The 25094-nt window shown below is 40.0% G+C and overlaps 1 long non-coding RNA gene across 2 annotated transcripts in view; it reads right to left on the bottom strand.

The window, feature by feature from the left end:
• LOC131501559 (uncharacterized) overlaps window positions 1-25094 on the bottom strand; it is a 231149-nt gene that overhangs the window by 100523 nt on the left and 105532 nt on the right. For both annotated transcript variants that reach the window (XR_009256831.1, XR_009256832.1), the window contains one exon: window positions 17283-17369. This is a non-coding gene — a long non-coding RNA (uncharacterized LOC131501559). The remainder of the gene's footprint in view (window positions 1-17282; window positions 17370-25094) is intronic.

The following is a 25094-nucleotide window of genomic DNA, read 5'->3' as shown; positions in this document are numbered from 1 at the left end:
TACACCTTAAAGAGCTGGAAAAAGAACAGCAACTAAAACCCAAAACCAGCAGAAGACAGAAAATAATAAAGATTAGGGCAGAAATCAATGCCATTGAAACCAAAAAAATAGAACAGATCAATGAAACCAGAAGCTGGTTCTTTGAAAGAATTAACAACATTGATAAACCTCTAGCCAGTTTGATCAAAAAGAAAAAAGGACCCAATAAAAAAATCAAGAATGAAAGAGGAGAGATCACAGCACTGCAGAAATACAAACAATAATAAGAGAATATTATGAGCAATATATGCCAATAAAGTGGGCAATTTGGAAGAAATGGCCAACTTCCTAAAAACATATAAACTACCAAAACTGAAACAAGAACAAATAGAAAATTTGAGCAGACCCATAACCAGTAAAGAAATTGAATTAGTAATAAAAAACCTCCCAAAAAACAAGAGTCCAGGGCCAGATAGCTTTCCAGGGGAATTCTACCAAACATTTTATTTAAAGAAAAGTTAACACCTATTCTTTTGAAGCTCTTCCAAAAAAATGGAAATGGAAGGAAAACTTCCAAACTCTTTCTATGAAGCCAGCATTCCCTTGATTCCAAAACCAGACAAAGACCCCATTAAAAAGGAGAACTATAGACCAATTTCCCTGATTAACATGGATGCAAAAATCCTCGACAAGATATTAGCCAACTGGATCCAATAATACATTAAAAGAATTAATCACCATGACCAAGTGGGATTTATACCAGGGATGCAGGGCTGGTTCAATATCAGCAAAATAATCAATGTGATTCATCACATCAATAAAAGAAAGGACAAGAACCACATGATCCTCTCAATAGATGCAGAGAAAGCATTAGACAAAATACAGCATCCCTTCTTGATAAGAACCTTCAAGAAAGGAGGGATAGAAAGATCATATCTCAAGATCATAAAAGCCATATATGAAAGACTCACCACTAATATTATCCTCAGTGGGGAAAAACTGACAGCTCTCCCCCTAACATCAGGAACACAACAGGGATGTCCACTCTTGCCACTATTATTCAACATAGTACTAGAAGTCCTAGCCTAAGCAATCAGACAACACAAAGGTATAAAGGCATCCAAACTGGCAAGGAGGAAGTCAAACTTTCATTCTTTGCAAAAAACATGATACTCTATATGGAAAACCCAAAATACTCCACCAAAAAACTGCTAGAACTGATCCGTGAATTCAGCAAAGTCACAGGATATAAAATCAATGCACAGATATAGGTTGCATTCCTATACACCAATAATGAAGCAACAGAAAGAGAAATCGAGGCATCAACCCCATTTACAACTGCACCAAAAACTATAAAATACCTAGGAATGAACTTAACCAAAGAGGTGAAAAATCTATATATTGAAAACTATAGAAAGCTTATGAAAGAAATTGAAGAAGACACACAAAAAAAAGGAAAAATATTCCATTCTCCTGGATTGGAAAAACAAATACTGTTAAAATATCAATACTACCCAAAGCAATCTACATATTCAATGCAATCCCTGTCAAAATAACATGAGCATTCTTCACAGAGCTAGAACAAACAATCCTCAAATTTGTATGGAACTAGAAAAGACCCCGAATAGCCAAAGCAATCTTGAAAAAGAAAACCAAAGCTGGAGGCATCACAATCCTGGACCTCAAGATGTATTACAAAGCTGTCATCATCAAGACAGTATGGTACTGGCACAAAAACAGACCCTCAGTTCATTGGAACAGAATGGAGAACCCAGAAATGGACCCACAATGTATTGCCGACTAATCTCTGACAAAGGAGGAAAGAATATCCAATGGAAAAAAGACAGTCTCTTCAGCAAGTGGTGCTGGGAAAACTGGACAGCAACATGCAGAAAAATGAACTTGGAACACTTTCTTACACCATACACAAAAATAATCTCAACATGGATGAAAGACCTAAATGTAAGACAGGAAGCCATCAAAATCCTCGAGGAGGAAGCAGGCAAAAACCTCTTTGATCTTGGCCACAGCAATTTCTTACTCAACACATCTCTGGAGGCAAGGGAAACAAAAGCAAAAATGAGCTATTGGGACCTCATCAAAATAAAAAGCTTCTGCACAGCAAAGGAAACAATCAGCAAAACTAAAAGGCAACCAATGAAACGGGAGAAGATATTTGCAAGTGACATATCAGATAAAGGGTTAGTATCCAAAATCTACAAAGAACTTATCAAACTCAACACCCCCAAAAAAATGAATTATCCAGTGAAGAAATGGGCAAAAGACATGAACAGACATTTCTCCAAAGAAGACATCCAGATGGCCAACTGACAAATGAAAAATGCACAACATCACTCATCATCTGGGAAATACAAATCAAAACCACAGTGAGATACCACCTCACACCTGTCAGAATGGCTAACATTAACAACTCAGGGAACAACAGATGTTGGTGAGGATGCAGAGAAAGAGGATCTCTTTGGCACTGCTGGTGGGAATGCAAACTGGTGCAGCCACTCTGGAAAACAGTATGGAGGTTCCTCAAAACTTTAAAAATAGAACTACCCTATGACCCAGCAATTGCACTACTAGGTATTTATCCAAGGGATACAGGGATGCTGTTTCAAAGGGGCACATGCATCCCCATGTTTATAGCAGCACTATCAACAATAGCCAAAGTATGGAAAGAGCCCAAATGTCCATCGATGGATGAATGGATAAAGAAGTAGTGGTATATATACACAATGGAGTATTACTTGACAATCAAAACGAATGAAATCTTGCTTTTTGCAGCTATGTGGATGGAACTGAGGGTATTATGTTAAGCGCAATTAGAGAAAGACAAATAATCTATGACTTCACTCATATAAGGAATTTAAGACACAAAACAGATGAACATAAGGGAAAGGAAGTAAAAATAAGGTAAAAACAAGGAAGGGGACAAAACATAAGAGACCCTTAAATACAGAGAACAAACTGAGGGTTGCTGGAGGGGTTGTGGGAGGGGGGATGGGCCGAATGGCTAAGGGGTATTAAGGAAGACACCTGTTGGGATGAGCACTGGGTGTCATATATAGGGGATGAATCACTGGTAACTACTTCTGAAATCATTATTGCACTATAAGCTAACTAACTTGGATGTAAATTAAAAAAAATATTTATGTACTTTATCATATGAGTGTTATGCTTCAATAGAGTTTAAAATGCAAGAAAAGAGGGTGTCTAGGTGGTTCAGTCTGTTGAGTGCCCAACTCTTTTCTTTAAAAATTTTTCTTTAATGTTTATTCATTTTTGACAGACCGAGTGTGAGCCAGGGAGGGGCAGAGAGAGAGAGGGAGACAGAGAATCTGAAGCAGGCCCCAGGTTCTAAGCTATCGGCACAGAGTCCGATGTGGGCCCAAACTCACGAACCATGAGATCTTGACCTGAGCAGAAGTCGGATGCTTAACCTACTGAGCCACCCAGGCACCCCTAGTGTCTGATTTTTTATTTTGGCTTAGGTCACGATCCAGAGTTGCAGGATCGAGCCCTGTGACGGGCTCCACAGTGAGCATGGAGCCTGCTTAGGATTGTCTCTCCCCCACCCCTCAAATAATAAATACATAAATAAAATGCCAGAAAAAGGAGAGAAAGCAAATACACCAAAATGTTCACACTGGCTCTTTGGCTGATAGAATTAAGAAGAAATTAAAACCCCTTCATCACAAGTTTCTGCATTTTCTAAACTTGCCCCCCAAAAGTGTATTTGTCAGAAAGCAAAAATAATAAGTTATTCTTAAGAAGGCAAATATATCACACAGCGATGCGTCAACTTCACATTGATATCAGACCCTGGGCACTTTGCATGCAAAACTGGTTTCATGAACTGTCTGAGCCACAGAAACATTACTCTTTGTCCTGGTTTTTCCCAATTCATCACAATCCTAAAGCAATAACAGCATTGACAGTATAGTTGAGTAACTCTCCGGATGGTAATGTTCTCTAGAAATTAAAACTTGAGTCTGTAATTTGGAAGCCCAAAGCTATGGTACTTTTAAGTACGTAGGCCCCCTGTATATTATTCCTCACAAAGCATCAACAACACCTCAAATCAACCACAATTATAGACCTGTAAATGCAAAGCCATTATTATGTCTCTGGGCAAATACCTCAATCGTACTTGCATTTTAATAGTTGTTTTCTGATACTGAAGTTGCTAATGCTTTCATTGCCCCTTAATGACTATTCTTAGCAAACAAATTTTGTGCCTTACAATTAGTGATTTTCTTCCTAATTATGGCTTTTTTCAATTTTCACATGAGATGACAAAAAATTCATGTTTTGCCCAAGAACTAGCTTATTAGTTAATGAAAATTTGTCTAATAACAGCCTTTTAGATACCCTGTCAAAATCAAAAGCGGCATTCAAAGAAGAGAGAGGTTGCTTTCATATTAACATTCAAAATTAATTTCTGGGTAGGGGTTGGGAGTGAGATGTAGGAGGCATAATTTCTTCCAAAAAAGATTAAAATAGATATTCTTTCTGGAGTCTATAGAATTTAAAATTACTCAATATTTCTCTCTCTCCTCACCCTCCTCCACCTGATGCCTCCCTTTCTCTCTCCCTGCCTCTCTCTGTCTCTGTCTCTGTCTCTCTCTCTCTGTCTTCCCACCCCCTCATTTATACCTTTTCCTTCGCCTGTGATATATACCCAGCCCTTGGAATTCAACCTGGTGAATGGGAAAGGATCAATCTCTCGAGTTAGGGTCTGATAATTTCAATATCGCTATATAAACAACTAATTCTCCACCCAGGATTAGATTATTCAATTTCACTTCCACTCCCAACCACACATCCACCAACACCCCCACCAGCCCACTTCCCACCTTATCCCCCACCACCACCCCCATCCTGGATGCATTCAGTAACGCAACAATGCTTTTGCGAGCAAGGACACATTATCCTAGGACAAATTTCCTACCTGTTCTTTGGTTTTTGAACCATAAATATGGCATGCTGGGAACAGAACAGAATCTAATATTGTCCCCCAAACAAGCATCCCTATTCTCTCTGGCAGACGCAGTCTGGTTCACTTGGCTGGGTTTGTTAATAATATGGAGGGAAAGCGAACTTTATCAAAAAGTAGTGACTCATTTTTCGCATCCAGTAAAATCCATAAAAGATTTAGGCACGACCCAAACAATTTACATCTTTAATATTCATGCCCTAGTCCCAGCTCTGAAATGACATTTAAATACGTCTGGGGAATTTGTTGTGCGCTAACTGCCATGGCCCTCTTCAGAGAGCTTCAAAGACTGGGAGAGAGAGAGAGGAATATTGAGACCTGTTTTTCATTTCAGAGATTTACAAGGGAGCAAATGAAATTCGCTCCTGCTCTCAGATGCCCCTCCTGGGAGGGGAAACATTGTCCGAATCCAGTAAATAATGCCCTCTGTGTCAGCAAAGGCTGTGGTGGATGAAATTAATGTTCAAATGATCCTGAAGTTTCTCAGATGGGTTCTTTTAAAGCAGGGTTTCTCAACCTCAGAACTACTGGCCTTCGGGGCTGGATAATTTTATTGTGCGAGGTGTCTGATCACTGTAGGATGCTTGGGAGCACCCCTGGCCTTCACCCACTTGAGGCCAGCAGCATCCCCCAAGATGTGGCAAGCCACAGTGTCTCCAAGCATTGCCCAACGTTCCGATGGAGAATGGGAAGGGAAGAGGTAAGAAGGAGGACAAAATCTCTGTTGGTTGAGAACCACTCTTTTAAAGACAAAGAGGTCTTGTGTCCCTGCTTTATCCTAAACTCAACGAGTTAACTTGTTTCTTTCCAACTTTTATTCCTTCCAGCATTAAAAAAAATAATAATAAATCAAGATGTAATTGACATATAATACTATGTAGGTTTGAGGCTTACACCATGTTAATCTGATACATATATATTGTTACACCGTCTCACATACTTATTTCTTTTTTGTGGTGAGAACTATTAAGAGCTAGTCTGTTAGCAACTTTGAAGTCTGTAATGCAGTATTTTTTTTTTAAATGTTTATTTGTTTTTGAGAGAGACAGTCAGAGAGCAGGGGAGGGGCAGAGAGAGAGGGAGACACAGAAACCAAAGCAGGCTCCAGGCTCTGAGCTGTCAGCACAGAGCCCCATGCGGGGCTCGAACCCACGAACCGTGAGATCATGACCTGAGCCGAAGTCAGACGCTTCAATGACATAACCACCCAGGCGCCCCTATAATACAGTATTGTTGACTCTAATTGCTATGTGATGCATTAGATTTCCAGCACTTATTTACTCACTGGTTGCAAGTTTGTACCCTTAAACACATCCCCAATTCCTGTAACCCCCAGTCCCTGATAACCACCGTTCTATTCTCTTTAGGCTTTTTCACATTCCACGTACAGCACTTGTCTTTCTCTATCTGACTTATCTCACCATAAAGCCCTCAAGTTTCAGCCACGTTGGTTGCAAATGTCAAGATTTTCTTTCTCACAGCTGAATAATATTCCATTGCACATATGTACATCTTGGACTTTTACTGAAGTATGTAACATGCATTCAGAAAAGTACATGAATCTCAAGAGTACAGCCCAATGAACTGTCAAAAAGGGAACACATCTGTGCGAACAGAACCCTCCCTGAATACCTACGCGTCAGCTGATGGAAGAATGGATAAAGAAAATGTGGTATATACATACCACAGAATATTATTCAGCCTTTAAAAAAAATCAGGAAATCCTGCCATTGAAACAACATGGAAGTATCTGGAGGGCATTATGCTAAGCGAAATATGCAGACAAGGACAAGAACTAACTACACAGTATCACTTCTATATGGAAACTAAAAAAAAAAAAAAAAAAAAAAGTGGTTGCCGGGGGCTGAGATATGGGGGAAACAGAGAGAAGAGGGTAAAAGTTGCAGCTATAAGCTACAACCTGAATACGGTCTGAGTATTTATGTAAAACATGGTGACTATAGTTGGCAAGAGGGTAGTATATAATTGATACAACTCTCTTCATGATGTATACAAATATAAAATCATTACAATGTACTCTTTAAATATTTTACGCTTTTATTTGTCAATTACACTTCAATTAAAAAATTTAGAAATTCAGGGGCTGTTGGGTGGCCTCGTCAGTTAAAGCTTCTGACTTTTGGTTTCAGCACAGGTCATGATCGCACGGTTCCTGAGTTTGAGCCCTGCATCAGGCTGAGCACTGACAGTCTTCTCTCTCTCCCCCTCTCTCTGTCCCTTCTCTGCTCATGCTCTCGCTCTTTCCCTCCCCCAAAAACAAATAATTTTTTTTAATTTAGAAATTAAAGCGTAACACCTCCACTCCCTCTCTGCTTTCCTTATCTCCCTCCCTTGCTTAATTATCTCCCTTGAACTTATCACCTTCCAACATACCTTCCTTTTTTACTTTGCTTAATGTCTAAATCTCCCCACTAGAATACAAATGAGTCAAACAGCCACCCAGTTCCGGTGCTTTTCCCACCACACCACGTTCCATGCCTATTCCTGATTCTCCCAGGGCAGAGACTTTGCCCATTTTGTTGACTGCTCTCTCCCTTGCACCCAGAATATGACCTAGAATACAATAGGTGTTCAATAAACATATGGTAAGTATCTGTGTCTCCTGCTTGGCCTTGTCTCCTCCCACAGCAGAAATTCTGCAAAGAAAAACACAATTTTCTATTCCACTTTCTGGGTCCTACAAGCAGCACAAAAAAAAAGCCCTTTTGTTCCAGCAGGGCCCAAAAAGTACTGAGACGATCATCTTCCCCAGCAGGCAGAGTCAGGCTTACAACTGTGCAGACAGGCCAGGAATGACGTCTAACAAGGCAGTTGAGGCCAACTGGCCTTCAATGAATGAGATAAAAATCAGTGGGACAGCCAGCGGGGCTCATCCTGAATTACACAATTTGTTATTGCAAAGTGGGAGTCTGTTTCTCCAAAAGGAAAACAGTCTGGAAAATGAGCAGACCCGTGGACTGAGGAGTATTATCCCAACAGGGGCAAATACCATTCATTCAGCAATGAGCTCTCCCAGCTTTTGAACCACCTGTTGGACAGGACAAAAGACCAAAGCCTGCAGACCACACTGGATGTGCATTGCACGTGGGCTTTCAAAGTTGAAAAGTTGTGTGCTGTATTTTTTTTTTCAGCCAACCATCAAAGTGTCTTTCATTTGCAGCATGATGCAAATTTCACCTCACAGTTCTCTTGAAGCTTTAGAAACCTCTCTCTGCCATCAGTATCCCAAGGGTTCATGGATATTGAGTGTAGTCTACCACAAAAAGACATCTTTACCCTCATGAGAAAAGGGACTCTTATATCCCTACTCTATATGACCTACTCTAATTGGAATTTCTACAGACTCTCCTTCAGTCTCTGCCCTGGTGGAATCAGGGCATGGCATTTAATATGATGTGCAAGAATTCCTCCCAGCCCTGGCCTTTTTATCTCATCATTAGACCTTTGCAAGTCAACTAACCTCTCTGGACCCTGGTTTAACTAAACGTGTATTATTGCAGTAACAAGAGAGAAATGGTATCAGCTGAAGACAGAGCCAGAATTCAAACCCAGCTCTTGAGGCCCCAAATCCTGTGATCTCAACCCCTACGTTACATCTCTTCCTGTGTTCATCTTGGCAAGCTGGTTCTCCCTTCCTCTCTAAAATTTGAGTTTCTCTTCTCTCAGACGACAGACTTTCCCCCCCCCAAGTTATATGGACGGTTTTGACAAAGTAACACATTTTCTTCTTTGATATCATCTGAAATAATCACAGTCACTACTGTGTATCATGCTTCTGATAAGAAAAAAAAAGGCAAGTGTAAACATTATGTCTTTCCAAGACTCAATTTACACAAGTTACATATTAGATGAAGCAGGCCCAAGAAGGCATTGTGTCTGGAGAAGACTAAGGCGATGTAAGCGTCAGAAAACAGCCCAAGCACAGCTGGGAAAGCTTTAAAAATGGGATGTAGCTGCCAGGGGGTGGGGAGTGTAGACTATGGAACATTCTCCTCTTTTACAATGTCGCTATTTTCTGGTTTAATTAGAATCAGATAGTGTGCAATATAATCATCACCTGATAACATAATTCCGTCAAACATGGAAGAGTAATATTCAAGTGACTGAAGCATGAACATAATTCACCTCAAGCAAGGGAGAGAAATTGGATTAGCAAAATGCCGCCAGATTCACTAATTAATTTGCTATATTATGCATGACAGGAAACAGCATAGAACAGAAAAAAAGCCTGATTTTTCTGAGTTTGGGAGGTAGCACTGGACGTGCTTCCCCATAATTTATTTCTGCAAGGGGTTAATGATTTGATCAAGGGTTGGCTAAAAGGGGAGCAATGAGCTGGTGGAGCCAGTGTACTTATCCACTTAGCAGATGTCAGAATCACTCTGCTTCTTCATTTAAAGGACTCCCTTCTCTGCCGAAGCACTCATCTGTACCCTGCTTCTCTACAAACCCAAGAAATGGGCAAATTAGCAGGTGTGTCCCTTGACCAGTTCAGTGTCAGTACAAGTTGACAGTCTCAACTCTGTTGCGTTTCCTCATCTCCTGTCAATGACTGGATTTCTAATGAAGGCAAACAAATAATATCAAATTCTTGCTGTCTTCCCTTGAGGGGAAAGACTCTCCCAAGGTTGAAATTTTCATTACATCCTTCATCCGACATGTTGATAATGATTTGGATTGAGATCAATAGCAGATGCCTTCAAATTATTTATTTATAACCATTTCACATAGTGTTTAAGATTAAAAATTTTTTTTTAACGTCTATTCATTTTTTGAGAGACAGAGAGAGACAGAGCATGAGCAGGGAAGGGGCAGAGAGAAGGAGACACAGAATCCGAAGCAGGTCCCAGGCTCTGAGCTGTCAGCACAGAGCCTGATGCGGGGCTTGAACTCACAAACTGCGAGATCATGACCTGAGCCAAAGTCGGATGCTCAACCGACTGAGACACTCAGGCGCCCCGCATAGTGTTTAAGATTTTATTTATTTTTTTTTGATTTATTTATTTATTTTTATTTATTTTTTTTATTTTTTTTTATTTTTTAATATATGAAATTTACTGTCAAATTGGTTGTGTTTAAGATTTTAAACACTGGATTCTGACAAACCTGGGCTCAAATCTTCTCTCTGCCACTGCATCATCTTGGTCAGGTCACTCGTAAGTCATTCTGAGCTTCAATATTCTCATTTGTACACTGGAAGTGTGGTAAGTATATTCACTGCATTAATGAGATAACACTCCTCAGGGATTTTGTTGATTAACTGGCCACTTTGTCATGCTGCCATATTGCTGTTTCTGCTGATGGTTACTGCTGGCCTCCGCTGAAAATCCCACTAGCACTATTACTCTCCAAAAATGGGATAAGCCCTTCTTCTTTTGTTTGCCACAGCTCAGCAGAGACCACTTTGAGACTTTACAAACTTTGGTGTAATGAAAAGAAAGCAGAACACCAAGACTAACTCCCAACTAGTCAGAGGCTGTATTGTAATTCAACCACATCAATAATGGCATTAAATGTAAATGGTCAAAATATACACACGAATAGACAGGGATTGACGGATTGGATTTTAAAAAGGAAGACACAAATATATGTTGTCCATAAGGAACCTATAAAGACATAGAAAGGTTAAAAGTAAAAGAATTTTAAAAATATATATACAATGCCAGAACTGTTCAAAACTGTATGTCAGTCATGTGTGTGTACTTAACAGAAAAGCTTCAAAACACATGAGGCAAAAACTGAAGGAACTGAAAAGAGAAATAGAGAAATCCACAAGTGCACTTGGAAACTTTGCAGTTTCTCTCTCCGCAGTTGATACAAGTAGAAAGACAATCAGTATGAATATACAAAACTATCAACAAAGTTAATGTAACTAACATAGAATATTCCATTCCGCAACAGAATATGCATTCTTTTCATGTTCATATGGGCCATTCAACAAGATATTCTGATATTCTGGGCTATACAACAAACTTTATCAAATTGAAATGATACAAATTATGTTCTGTGAGAATGACAGGATTGAACTAGAAATCAATAACATAAAGACATCTGAAAAATTTCCAAATACTTGGAAATTAAACATCATTCTAAATAGTCTTTGAATCAAAAAGGAAGGTATACATAAAACTCAGGAATTATTTTGTGGGAATGCAAGCTGGTGCAACCACTCTGGAAAACAGTATGGAGGTTTCTCAAAAAACTAAAAATAGAACTACCCTACGACCCAGCAATTGCACTACTAGGTATTTATCCAAGGGACACAGGTGTGCTGCACCCCCATGTTTATAGCAGCACTATCAACAATATCCAAAGTATGGAAAGAGCCCAAATGTCCATTTATGGATGAATGGATAAAGAAAATGTGGTATATATATACAATGAAGTATTATTCAGCAATCAAAAAGAATCTTGCTGGGGCACCTGGGTGGCTCAGTCGGTTAAGCGTCTGACTTTGGCTCAGGTCACAATCTCATGGTTCGTGGGTTCAAGCCCCACATCAGGCTCTGTGCTGACAGCTCAGAGCCTGAAGCATATTTCAGATTCTGTGTCTCCCTCTCTCTCTGCCCCTCCCCCACTTGTGCTCTGTCTCCCTCTGTCTCAAAAATAAATAAAAATTTTAAAACAATTTTTTAAAGAATAAAATCTTGCCATTTGCAACCACGTGGATGGAACTAGAGGGTATCATGCTAAGCGAAATTAGTCAGTCAGAGAAAGACAAATATCATATGACTTCACTCATATGAGGACTTTAAGAGACAAAACAGATGAACCTAAGGGAAGGGAAATAAAAATAATATAAAAACAGGGAGGGGGACAAAACAGAAGAGACTCATAAATATGGAGAACAAACTGAGGGTTACTAGAAGGGTTGAGGGAGGGGGGGATGGGCTAAATGGAAAGGGGGCATTAAGGAATCTACTCCTGAAATCACTGTTGCACTAGATGCTAACTAATTTGGATATAAATTTTAAAAAATTAAAAATAAAATTAAAAAAAGAAATAATATGGACAGTTTGATTTCTAGCTAGTAATTTTGCCAAGTTTTTACTTGTTATTATCATTTGTTACCGTGGTAATCTGTTCTTTCTTAAGTAATCTGATTACTCTAGTAATTTGATTACTCTAGTAATCTGTTGTTTCTTAATATATCAAGTTATTTAAAATTTTTTAGAGGGGCTGAATATTCAAAGATACACTCTTGGTCTCTCTTTTTTCAAATAAATTGTAATACTCTAATTGCTTATTTTTGCTATTGGGATTACATCAAAATAAAAAGCTTTTTCACAGTTAAAGAAACCATCAACAAAACAAAAAGACAGCCCACGAAATGAGAAAAGGTATTTGTAAATGATACCTATGTTAAGGGGTTAATATCCAAAATATGTAACAAATTTACACAAACAACACCAAAAAAAAATACAATTAAAAAATGGACAGAAGCCATGAGCAGGACATTTTTCCAAAGAAGACATACAGATGGCTAACAGACACATGGAGAGATATACTCAACATCACCAATCACCAGGGAAATGCAAATCAAAACCACAGTGAGATATCACCTTATATCTCTCATAATGGCTAGAATCAACAAGAAAGAACAAGTGTTTGGCAAAGACGTGGAGAAAAAGGAACGCTCATGCACTGTTGGTGGGAATGCAAACTGGTGTATCCACTGTGAAAACAGTAAGGAGTTTCCTCAAAAAATTAAAGATAGAATTACCATATGACCCAGTAAATTCCACTATTATTTACCCAAAGAAACTAAAAACATTAATTTGAACAGATACATGCACCCCTGTGTTTATTGCAGCATTATTCACAATAGCCAGATAGCTATGGAAGCAATCCAAGTGTCTATACATAGATGAATGGATAAAGACGATGTGGTAAATATATATGTGTAATGGAATATTACTCATTCATAGAACAGAATGAGTCTTGCCATTTGCAACAACATGGATGGATCTACATGTAGAATGGATCAAATATAGAATTTAAGAAACAAAAGAAATGAACAAAGAAAAAAAGAGACAACCAACACAGTCTCTTAAATATAGAAAACAAACTGGTGTTTGCCAGGGGGGATGGGCGAATGGGTGAAACTGGTGTAGGGGATTAAGAGTACACTTACTGTGATGAGCACTGAACAATGCATAGAATTGCTGAATCACTGTACTGTATACTTGAAACTAATATAGCACTGTATATTAATTATTATACTGGAATTAAAAAATAATAAAAAGATAAATAATAATAAATAAGTAATAATAATAAATAAAGATTATTGGATGGCTCAGTTGGTTAAGCATCTGACTTTGGCTCAAGTCATGATATCGCAGTTCATGAGTTCAAGCCCTGTGTCGGGCTCTGTGCTGACAGCTCAGAGCCTGGAGCCTGCTTCAGATTCTGTGTCTCCCTCTCTCTCTCTGCCCCTCCCTGGCTTGCTCGCTCACTCTCTCTCTCTCTCTCTCTCTCTCTCTCTCAAAAATAAATAAAAATATTTTAAAAATACAAAAATAAAATAAAAGGTGGCTCATCAAAATTTGTGGGACATAGATAAAACAGTGTTTAGAGGGAAACCTACATCATTAAATATTTATGTTAGAAAATAAGAAAGGTCTCAAATCATGGTCTAAGCTTAAACCTTAAGAAACTAGAAAAAAAAAGAAGAAATTAGGTCCAAGACAATCAGAAGGAGGGAAATACTAAAGATAAATGCAGATCAATAAAATTGAAAACAGAAAAGCAAGAGGGGAAAAAAAAATCAATAAAACCCAAATGTAGTTCTCTAAAAAGATCAATAAATCTAATAAACCCTAGACGGACTTAATGAGGAAAAAAATGACAGAAAAGACATAACTTCTCAATAACAGGAATCAAAGAGGTGACAGCACTACAGACACTATAGACAGTAAGGTGATTATAAGGGAATATTATAAACAACTTTACGCCAAAATATTCAACCACTTAGATGAATTGGACAAATTCCTTCAACAACACAAGCTCCAAAGCTCACTATACAAAAATCAATTGTATTCTATGTGCCAGTAATGAACAATCTGAAAGTGAAATTAAGATAGTTCCATTCACAGTAGCATCAGAAAGAATAAAATACTTGGGAATAAATGTCACCAAGTATAATACTTATACACTGAGAACTATAATACATTGCTGACATTTATTTATTTTTAAAATTTTTTTAACATTTATTTATTATTGAGAGACAGAGAGAAACAGAGCATGAGCATGGGAAGGGCAGAGAGAGGGGGAGACACAGAATCCTAAGCAGGCTCCAGGCTCTGAGCTGTCAGCACAGAGCCCGACGTGGGACTCAAACTCACCAACAGTGAGATAATGACCAGAGCCGAAGTCGGACACCCAGCTGACTGAGTGGGGCCCCATACATTGATGACAAACATTTATAAGTATCTAAATAAATGGAAAGGAATTCCATGTTCATGAATTGAAAGACCCAATATTATGATGGTGATTTTCTCCAAATTGGTCTATAGATTCAACATCATTCCTATCAAATCCCAGGAGACTTTTATTTTTTTCAGAAAGCTGATACTAAAATTTAAATGAAAAAGCAAAAAGTCCAGTGGAGCCGAAACAACTTTGTGAAAAAAAAGAACAAAGATGAAAGACTTGAACTTCCCAATTTCAAAACTTATGAGCATTTATGAGATAGCACCAGAAGACATGAAACACCTAGCAAAAACAAAACAAAACAAAACAAAACAACACAGAATAAGTGCAAGAGCTGTATGCTGAAAATTAGAAATGTTGAGGACAGAAATCAAAGATAACCTGAGTAAACAGAAACATATCTACTCTGCTCACAGACTGAAAGACTCAACATTGTTAAGTTGCCGATTCTTCTCAAGTGTAAATTTAATGCAACTTCAATCAAACTCCCAATAGGATTTTTTTTTTTTTTGCAGAAATCAACAACCTAGTTCTAAAATTTATATCGAAAGGCATAGGAACTAGCATAGCAAAAGCAATTTTTACAAAGATGAACAAAGTTGGAGAACTCAAGGTACCTGATTTCAAGACTTACTATAAAGCCACAGTAATTAAAACTAGAATGGTATTGGTGAAGAGATAAACACATAGAACAGGATAGGGAATCCAGAAATAGACCCACACAAATATGGTCAACTCCTTTTTCACAAAGGCACAAAAGCAATTCAATGGTACTAGAATAATTATTGGACACCCATATGCAAAATAATGAATCTCGACCTATATGCTATGTCATGTGCAATAATTATCTCAAAAGGGATCATAGACCTAAATATAAAACCTAAAATTATAAAACTTCTAGAAGAAAACATGGCAGAAAAATCTCTGTAATCTTGGGTTAAGCAAAGATATTTTTAAATGACCTTTTTTTAAAATTAATTAATTTTGAGAAAGAGAGAGAGCACGTGCAGGAAAGAGGCAGACAGAGAGGGAGAGAGAGAGAATCTCAAGCAGGCTCCGTACCACCTGTCAATATGGAACCCATCAGCGCAGAGCCGGACATGGGGCTTGAACTCACAAACTGGGAGATCAGGACCTGGGCTGAAATCAAGAGTCAGACACTTAAAGGGCTGAGCCATTCCGGTGCCCCAAGCAAAGATATTTTAGGTATGATACCAAAAGCATAATCCATGAGTAACAAACATTAACAGACCTAACTTGACCAATATTTTAAGATTCTCTTCAACAGACATTGCTAAGAGAATAAAAAGGCAGGCCACAGAATGGGAGAAAATACATGTAAGATCCATATCTGATATCTAAACATACACCAAGAATACATAGAGAACACTTATAACTCAATAAGAAACAACTCAGTAAAAATGGGCCTAAGATTTGAACAGGCACTTCACCAAAAAAAAAAAAAAAAAGGGGGGGGGGGGGGAACGGCAAATTAGCACCCAAGAAGAAGCTCAGTGCCATTAGCCACGAACTAAAACCACAAGACACCGTTACCCACCCATTAGAAAGGCTTTTCTTCTTTTTAACTGACAATACTAGATGTTGGCAAGGATGTAAAGCAGCCGGAACACTTATACATTTCAAGTGGAATGCAATATGGACAGCCACTTTGGAAAGCATTTTGGAAGTTTCTTATAAAGTCCAGTAGACACTTATCATATGATTCAGCAACTGTGCTCTTAGACATTTACCAAATGAAGTAAAAGTGCATGTTTACACAAAATGCTGTCTGAGAACATTCTGGCAACTTTTTCATAGAGACCCGAACTTGGAAACAACCTAAATATCTTTAGGCTGATGAATGGGTGAACAAATTGCTATGCCCATACAATGCACTAAGTCTCAGCAATGAAAGGAAAGAACTATTTATACAAGCAACAACTTTCCGAATCTCAAATACTAAGTGAAAGAATGCCATGTGCTGTATAATTCCACTTAAGTGATAGTCTGGAAAAGGAAATACTACCCAGACGGAAGGCAGATCAGTGTTTGCCAGAAGCAGGGGGTAGAGAGGGACTGACTACAAAGACACAAGAGACAATCTGGAGGGATGTCTGAAATGTTCCATATCTTACTTGATCGCCACTGGATGTGTTGCCAAAACTCACCCAAAAAAACAACGTCAGAGGACCAACACTTCTTGACTTCAAAAGACATAAAATAAGGTATGACTTCAAAAGACATAAAAAGACTACCAAAACACATAAAATATGACATATCTTATAAAGGTTGAGAGGCACTTAGGTGGCTTAGTTGAGTATCTCACTCTAGATTTCAGCTCAGGTCATGATCCCAGGTCATGAGATCAAGACCTGATCGAGCTTAGCACGGTGGAGCCTGCTTAAGAGTCTCTGTCTGTCTCTCCCCCTCTGCGCCTCCCCTGCTCATGCTCTCTCTCTCTCTAAAAAAAAAAAAAAAAAAAAAAAAGGTTTGAATTTTACAGTATATGAATTTTATCTCAAAAGAAAAAAAGACTGAACTTTACCATGTATAAACTCTATCTCAGTATTTTTTTTTAATGTGATGTCCATTTCTCATTGTACAAAGTAGCATCTAGAACCACGTCTGGCCCATAATAGATACTTAACAAATATTTGTTCAATGGACATAGTCATTATTATAAGAACTGACTTCTCATCATCCTAGACGCGACTGTTTTTGTCTGCTCAGCTTCTCACACCCCACGCTCCTTCTGGTAACAGTGATAATCCAGCCGTCACGAGAACACCATGCACCTTCGTCTTTCCTCAGGATTTTTCCCACCCGAAATGAGTGATACAGGTACCTTTTTCCCTTCTGGTCGCAGAATGTGTGCCGGGTCAGCCTGAATGGTCGTCTCCTCCTGGCAGAGAAGTGGGCCCGTGGCCTGAGGCTGCAGAGAAGAGGAGAAGCAGAAATAAGAGAGAAGAGGAAAAGAATCTACGGGGTTGACCCCTTGGACCCAGTTGTCCCGGGGCCACACCCACCCCTGTACTTTCCTAGGTGGGGTTACCTGAGTCAGCTAGTTTCCCCCCCCCCCCTTTAAATAAAACCAGTTTCTATCACCTGCTAAGATTGCAAAAACCAGTCCTAACATTAATAGTGAACGTAAAAGCCAACAGTTACGAAATGTTACTCTCCGCCAGGCACATTTTACGCACTTACCTCAGTCAACCTTCACCACACAACCCTGTGGGTTAGGCACTCCTTTTACGCAAATGATAGAAAGGAGAGAACTTCGGAACCTCACAGAGGTCCAGCACTTTGTCAAGGTTTCACAATGTGCACCCTTGGTGGAGCCAGTATCCATGTGGCATAGACACCGCTTATTTTCTATACTTTAAGCTGTTTAAGGGGAAAATTAGGAACTTTGAAATCGGCTTACGGCAGAGCTTCTGGGCTGTGGCTGCACAAGAGAACCACCTGTGACACTTTAAAAGCAATCCCATCAGTCGGGCCACACCCCGTGATCAAGCAAATGCAAGTCTTCTGGTTAGGGTCCCAAGTGTTGGTATTTTTTTTTCCCCCAAGCTCCCTGGTGATTCCCCATGTGTGGCCCTGGTCAAGAACCCCCTCCTCTAAGGTTTAGGATTTATCTTTATCACGGAAAACGCTGTGTCCCCCTCCTTGCTGTATAACAGAGAGTAGAGATGTGCTTGATCCTCCACCAAATTAAATTGGAATCCAGGATTAAATTGGAATTTCCAGAATTAAACTGGGGTTTCAGTTAAAAACATTTTGCAGGCAGAAAAATAGGACTTCTGTGCTGTATATATATTATATTATGTATATTATATATATATTAAAGTATTATTTATTTGGGTCATAAAGAAAGGTAGTCAGAACAGTAACCCTAAATTGTATTAAGCCCCCAGTGATGCACAGCTTTTGCCAGTACAGCCAGCTATCAAAACAGGAGAGACACAGGAAGAATATTATCTGAGCCTTGGTGGCACCAAATCACTCCATGTTTGGGTTTTAACACCTGAATCCTGGGTCTGATAAAATAGCTATAGTAATAATAATGTATGTCCCCCAGACAGTGGGGCTTTCAGCCATATTTCCATGCCATTTTCAGGGAATGTCTAAAAGGACAAAGACTTTTTCTTCGGGGGAGACTTGCAGAAGATACAATTTGGGGTCTGTCACTGCGTTTATCCATCAGTCTGTCATTGGGTTGTAAGGAACTAATTCATCACTCCATTCTTTTTCTCTTTTCCCGCAAGGAGAGTTGCCAGTGAGGTTCTCAATGTGGCCTTTTAGACAGAAATAAAGCTGTCCTTTTCTCAGAAAAGTGTTTTATTATATTCTCTTGATGAGCCTGAGCTACGCTGGATTCTAGCCCGTGGGACAAAAAGGATGGCAGGGTTGAAAACATTAGCTTGCACCTGCTGGAAGTGTTTGGACCCATCTGCCAAGTAGCCATGACCTCACACTACCCTTTCAGCTCTATGTCTCCAGACTCATTCTAGCCCTACTGAGGGGGCAGCCCCACCCTCAGGCCACTTTCTGTAAAGGTTCTTTTTCCATATGTTAAATTTGTGTGCTTTGGTGGGTAGGAAGTATAATGGCACAGACAGTTGGCGTGGGGGTTAAAAAGACAAGATTTGGACCCAGGCAGTCTTGGGTTCTGTATTAGCCAGTTCCAGTGGCCCTAACCACCTGTGTGGCTTCAACAAAAGAAATTCCTTTTTATTCCTGGAGGCAGGAAGTCCAAGATCAAGGTGCAGTAAAATTTGGTTCCTTGGTGAGAACTCTCTCCTGGCTTGCAGAGAGCCGTCGTCTCTCTATCCTCAGATGGTGGAGGACCTATGGCTTCTTCCTGCTCTTGTAAAGACACTAATCCCATCACGGGCACACCATTCGCAAGATTTCATCCAAACCTGATCACCTGCCAAAGGTCCCACTTCCAAATACTATCACGTGGGGGTTAAGGCTTCATTATATGTATGAACTTTGTGGGGGAGACACAAACACTCAGTCCATAACACCCTCTAAGCCTATATTTATCAGGATTCTTTTCACGGCAAGTGACAGAAAGCCCAGATCAAAACTGGATTAAGTGCAGAAATGACTTTGTTGATTCACCTGGAAAGTCCGGAGATATTCTAGCATGCGGCACGTCTGGATTCAGGGGCTCAAATGGTAACACCTGGAACCATTCTCTCGTCTTTCACTTCCTTCCTTGCTGTAGGTTTTATTCTCAGATAGGCTAAGATGTCCCCGTCTCCTATAGGCTCTCATTCTATAGCCTGAGCCACCCGAGCCAAGAAAAAAAGACAGCATATTCCCTAAATCTCCAACAAAAGTTCCATACCTGGTTCTTATTGGCCTCCTATGCCCATCTCTGAACCAATAAAAGAGGCAGAAGCATAGGATATTCAGACTGGCCAGTTCTCAGGCACAAAAAGCCCCAAGTCAAATCTACTTGAACTGCATGCTAATGACAAGGGGGGAAATGTTGAATGAGACAGCAGAGGCCCACTACAGAGCCCCAATTTCTTAGTCTATAAAATTAGAAAATGGTAACAAACTTTGAAGACCGCTATGAGAATGCAATTAAATAATGCTGTTAATGAAATACTACATGGCACCAACAGCACCACCTGGGACTAAATAGATTGTTAATTGTGCACACACATGCACACACGTGCGTGTGTTCCAACGTTCTCATTCCGTAAGGACCTGCCCTGGACATACTTGCTTCCCCTTAGCATAGCATAGCAAATGTATGTCTTCTGTAATGCACAGTAGAAAGCATTACTCAGGCATACTGGCCTTCCTGAGGCAAGATGTTCAAATTAATGAGACCTCAGCAAAGATGAGTAACTCTTCCAAAAGGGACACCTCCAGAGTCTCTCAAGAGGGAGAGACCAATGCCCCCTAAATGCTTTGGATGAGGAAGCCACCAGGGTCTCAGGAATTTCCCACTGAAATGTAAACGGACACAGGAAAGGCTTCATCTTAAATGCCAGCTGATAGACCAGTTATCACTCAGCACCCTCAGCAGGGATTCTTTGAAATAGGACTTGACAGACACTTTGGAGGGAGAAAGGAAAGGAAGGCACATAAGGTGATAGCAGAGAGAGAAAAGGGTGCCTAATTTCTGCTTTTAATTTTTCCTGGGGCAGTTTTCATACATTTCCCTGTCAAATCTGGGCTCGTGAGACACTTAGAAGAATGATGGCAGCTTCAGTGAAGAGAGACCCTATGTGCCAGACTCTAGACAAGGCACTCAGGAGTGTGATTTTATTTAATCCCAGCTCCCCCTGTGCCCTACCTGTGTGGCCTTGGGCAAGTTACAGCAGCTCAAGGAGATGCCATTTCTTTTTTTCAGCTGAAATACCCAACGATAATGGGCTAACACGTATTTACTATATACTGGGCATGTTTTTACATGTATTAACTAATTTAAGCTTTATAATATCCCTATAAGTAGTATTATTTCTATTTTAAAAATGAGACTACTGAGGTTCAGAGAGGTTAAGTAATTTGCCCAAGGTCACATGGCTAGTAAGTGAGAGCCCAGATTTGAACATAGATAAAGGCCAAGCTCTTGGTTTCTATATTGCCTCCTAACACTGAACTTATCAAACAGTGGATGCTCAGGAACATAAACTGTTAGTGCTATTTCTCTAGGCTATTTAGGGGTTAATAATAGAGGAAAATTTTTTTCATCAACATTATCATTATTAGAAGTTTCAACAAAGCTATATTCAAAGGTATTCCAAAGGTATTTAATTTGGAAAATAAAAATAAGAGAACAAACTATCATGTGCTATCTACATCGGTAATACTTGGAGGATTTTAAAGCAAGCAACAGAAACCTATCCTAACACATTCAAGAAAGAATGAATTAGTTATTGAAAGGATATTTGAAAGGTCATAGAAATGAACGGGAGAGCTAAATATCTATATGCTAATATATAGACATGGATGGATATATTAATCAAAAATGGGATTAAGATGGGGTAACTCCTTTCATAATGTATATATATTATCAATGTATTTACCATATTCATGATGTATGCTTTAAAGATCTTATAATTTCATCAGAGGGACAGAAGCAGAAACTCATCAACAGTCTCAAACATAAATGACTTTGCTTCAATCACCTCCCACCCCGTGTCTTGGCTCAAGATTCAGATTGCCATGAGAGAGCTCAGATTGCAAAGCATGGGCCACTGACTCAGCCCTGTAGCCAGGGGGCAGAGTTCAGAGCCCATGCAACACAGGGAAAGGGTAGTTCCCCAAAGGAAGTGACACAGAGCAAACAAAATAGCCAATGACAAAAATACAACTACTCCTGTAACACCAAGACTCCTTCTAAGAATGACAGGACTTCATGGGAGGAGAGGTTCCCATCTAAATTTCAGATCATTGGAAGAGCTTCCAGACAGTCAGAAAGGGCTCAAATCACAGCCCTGTTATACTCCGTCAAGAGTCCGAAGTGCCTCAGACCCTCCTTGAGATTCAAGGCCAGAGCTGGCGAAGGACCTTCAAGGTACTTAAGCAGCTTCCCAAGGTGCGGCACCCAGAAGAAAATGCTAACTGGATTTATGGGGCACGTTATTGATAAACCCAATGACCATGTGTCATAATCAGTATGCCGATGGAGAAGCAAATGGCACTAAAGGCTTTGTATTAACCAGACAGACCCTGAGCGTGATTTACATGTTGAGTGCAAACTGCTCCCAGGGGTACCCAATATGACAGGTCTAAACTGCCTCTTCTGCCTTTGCTTCTTGACTCCTTCCTCCATGTCTGAAAGGATTCAGTAGGCAGCATGACCTTTACAATGTCATCATTGCCTGTTACATCTGTGCCTGGAACTGGACTTAGAGATGTACAAATAAACCACACCCATGACTATTGCCTTTGAGATGGGACACAGCCACTGTTGGACATTATTAAAACACTCTGGACGGAGGTATCATTTCCCCTGCCATTTCGTGAGAGCTGCTTTGATGATACAAGTATATAACATTTATTCATGTTTATCCTTCTAATACATATTAATACCCATTAACAAACAGATCATTTGCTAGAGAGTTATGACTACAAAAAATGTGTAAGATGTAGTTCGCACCTTCAAGTTTCTCATAGCCTAGTGGAGATCCAGCTTATTACAAAATGTACCAAAATAGGAGTGAAAAATCCTTGGTTCTTATCCCATTCACACCACTTATCTATCTACTCAGACTCAAGCATATCATTTACCCTTGGTTTTTTGTGTTTTTTTTTTCGTTTTTTTTTTATTTATTTTTGGGACAGAGAGAGACATAGCATGAACGGGGGAGGGGCGGAGAGAGAGGGAGACACAGAATGGGAAATAGGCTCCTGGCTCCGAGCCATCAGCCCAGAGCCCGACGCGGGGCTCGAACTCACGGACCGCGAGATCGTGACCTGGCTGAAGTCGGACGCTTAACTGACTGCGCCACCCAGGCGCCCCCCTTGGTTTTTTTTTTAATGTTTATTCACTTAATTTAAGAGAGAGAGAATGAGAGAGAGCGAGCAAATGAGAGAGGGATGGAGAGAGAGGGAGAGAGAGAGAATCCCAAGCAGGCTCTGCGCTGTCAGCACAGAACCTTAACACGGGGCTTGAACTCACGGATCATGAGATCATGACATGACACAGATCATGAGATCATCTAATCAGGGGTTGGATGCTTACACTTGATCTTAGCCAAAAGGCCGAGAAGCGATAGGGGTTGGATGCTTAAATAAGTCAGTCAGAGAAAGACAGATATCATATGTTTTCACTCATATGTGGATCTTGAGAAACTTAACAGAAGACCATGAATGAGGGAAGGGTAGGGGGAATAAAATAGTTACGAACAGAGAGGGAGGGAGGCAAACATAAGAGGCTCTTAAATACAGAGAACAAAGTAAGGGTTGATGGGGGTGGGGGAAAGCGGGTGATGGGCATTGAGGAGGGCACTTGTTGGGATGAGCACTGGGTGTTGTACGTAAGCCAATTGGACAATAAATTATATATATAAAAAAAGAGCTGGATGCTTATCCAACTGAGCCACCCAGGTGCCCCTCACTTACCTTTGTTAATCCCCACTTTCCTCATCTAAAAGATACCACTAATAGTAAGTCTATACTTGTACCAAAAGGCCATTCAGAAGCTCCAACAATGGAGAGCACACAAAATCGTGTGATTCTCTGCACTCTATAAATTCAGAATGATTCTCACATTCACGTTCATTGTCACACATTTCTTGAGCATCAATTATTTGCAGACTCATGCCAAAGACTTGGGATTTGAATCCACTGTAGTGCTTTAGCCTTCAAATAAATCTATTTGTAATTTTGTTAGTTAGGTAGGGCTGTATAACAAAACACACTACACACTGGCTGGCTTTCCCACAGCTCAGGGGGCTGGAAGTCCAGGTGCTGGCGTGGTTGGTTTCTGGTGGAACCTCTCGCCTTGGCTTGCAGATGGCACCTTCTTTCTGTGCCCTCACATGGTCTTTTCTCTGTGCACACAAACTCTTGGTGTCTCTTTCTCTTATTACAAGGACAGCAGTCTGTTGGATTAGGGCTCCACCCTTAAAGACCTCCTTCAATTTTACCTCTTCAAAGGCCTTATCTCCAACTACTTTGGGGTTAGGGTTTCAACCTATGAATTTTGAGGGGACACAATTCAGTTCTTGACACTACTTAAATTGACTAAATTAAGTATTATGTCAGAACAGGGGGTTGAGGGGGAAGGGACCTTCAACTTTGCCAAGGCAGCAGCTCAACATTGACATCAGAACTCAGTATTTCTCTGCACACCACAGCCCTGCCCTATCCCACAGGGTGGGCTTCATCCCCATCCTTCATCCCCATCCCACATCGTCTCACTGAGGTGCCTGCCACCAGAAACCAGGGCAGTGAGCCTCTTTAAACCCAGCACAGTGAAGGAGAAAAACTGGATTTCTTTTCCCAGAAGCCCTCATCAAGGCCCTCCTAGCGTTTCATTGGCCCAGATTGGCATGGGCCAGCCCATCCCTGAGCCAGTCACTAAGGAGGCAAATGGACTAACCACAACTGGCTTGGATAAAACCACCTGAAGTCAGATGGATTATGTGGAGTTAACTGTGCTTCCTTTCCTCAAGTTTATATTCTAAAGAAAGAAAGGCTAAAGTGTCATCTAAAAGGGGATTCTAGGAAGGTAGATTTTTCTTTTCAATTCTTCTTAACATGTATGCCCACTCTGTGTCCATCTGGCCAAAAAAGACAAAGTTTGGAAGTGGATTTCAAATGAAGAGATGGCTTCATGGGGAAATGAGGCAGCTACATGACAAACTTTTCACCTCTTCACTAGGGGGAGAAAGAAACTCCTTTCTGATCACCTATATGCCAGTCATTGTGTGTGTTACTAGTTCATGATCTCCTTTTATGCTCATACCATACCGAGAACACTGGTAGGATGAACATTACTCCCCCTAAAGCCAAAGCAGAGGCTCAGAACTTCAAAAAAGTGTTTAAGGTCACACAGCTAATGGTGGAATCAGAAGCAGAACCCAGGTGTGTCTGGCTCCACATCCATATTATTTGCAGAACATCATGACAGACTCTTAAAGACAGGTGAAGACTTTCCTGATTTTCTCCCTTTTATAATAGC

The sequence above is a fragment of the Neofelis nebulosa genome, chromosome 18 (genome assembly GCF_028018385.1).
Source record: "Neofelis nebulosa isolate mNeoNeb1 chromosome 18, mNeoNeb1.pri, whole genome shotgun sequence".
NCBI classification, from domain to species: domain Eukaryota; kingdom Metazoa; phylum Chordata; class Mammalia; order Carnivora; family Felidae; genus Neofelis; species Neofelis nebulosa.
The sequence above is the reverse complement of the archived record's forward strand: the minus strand, read 5'-3'. Positions and strand labels throughout refer to the sequence as shown.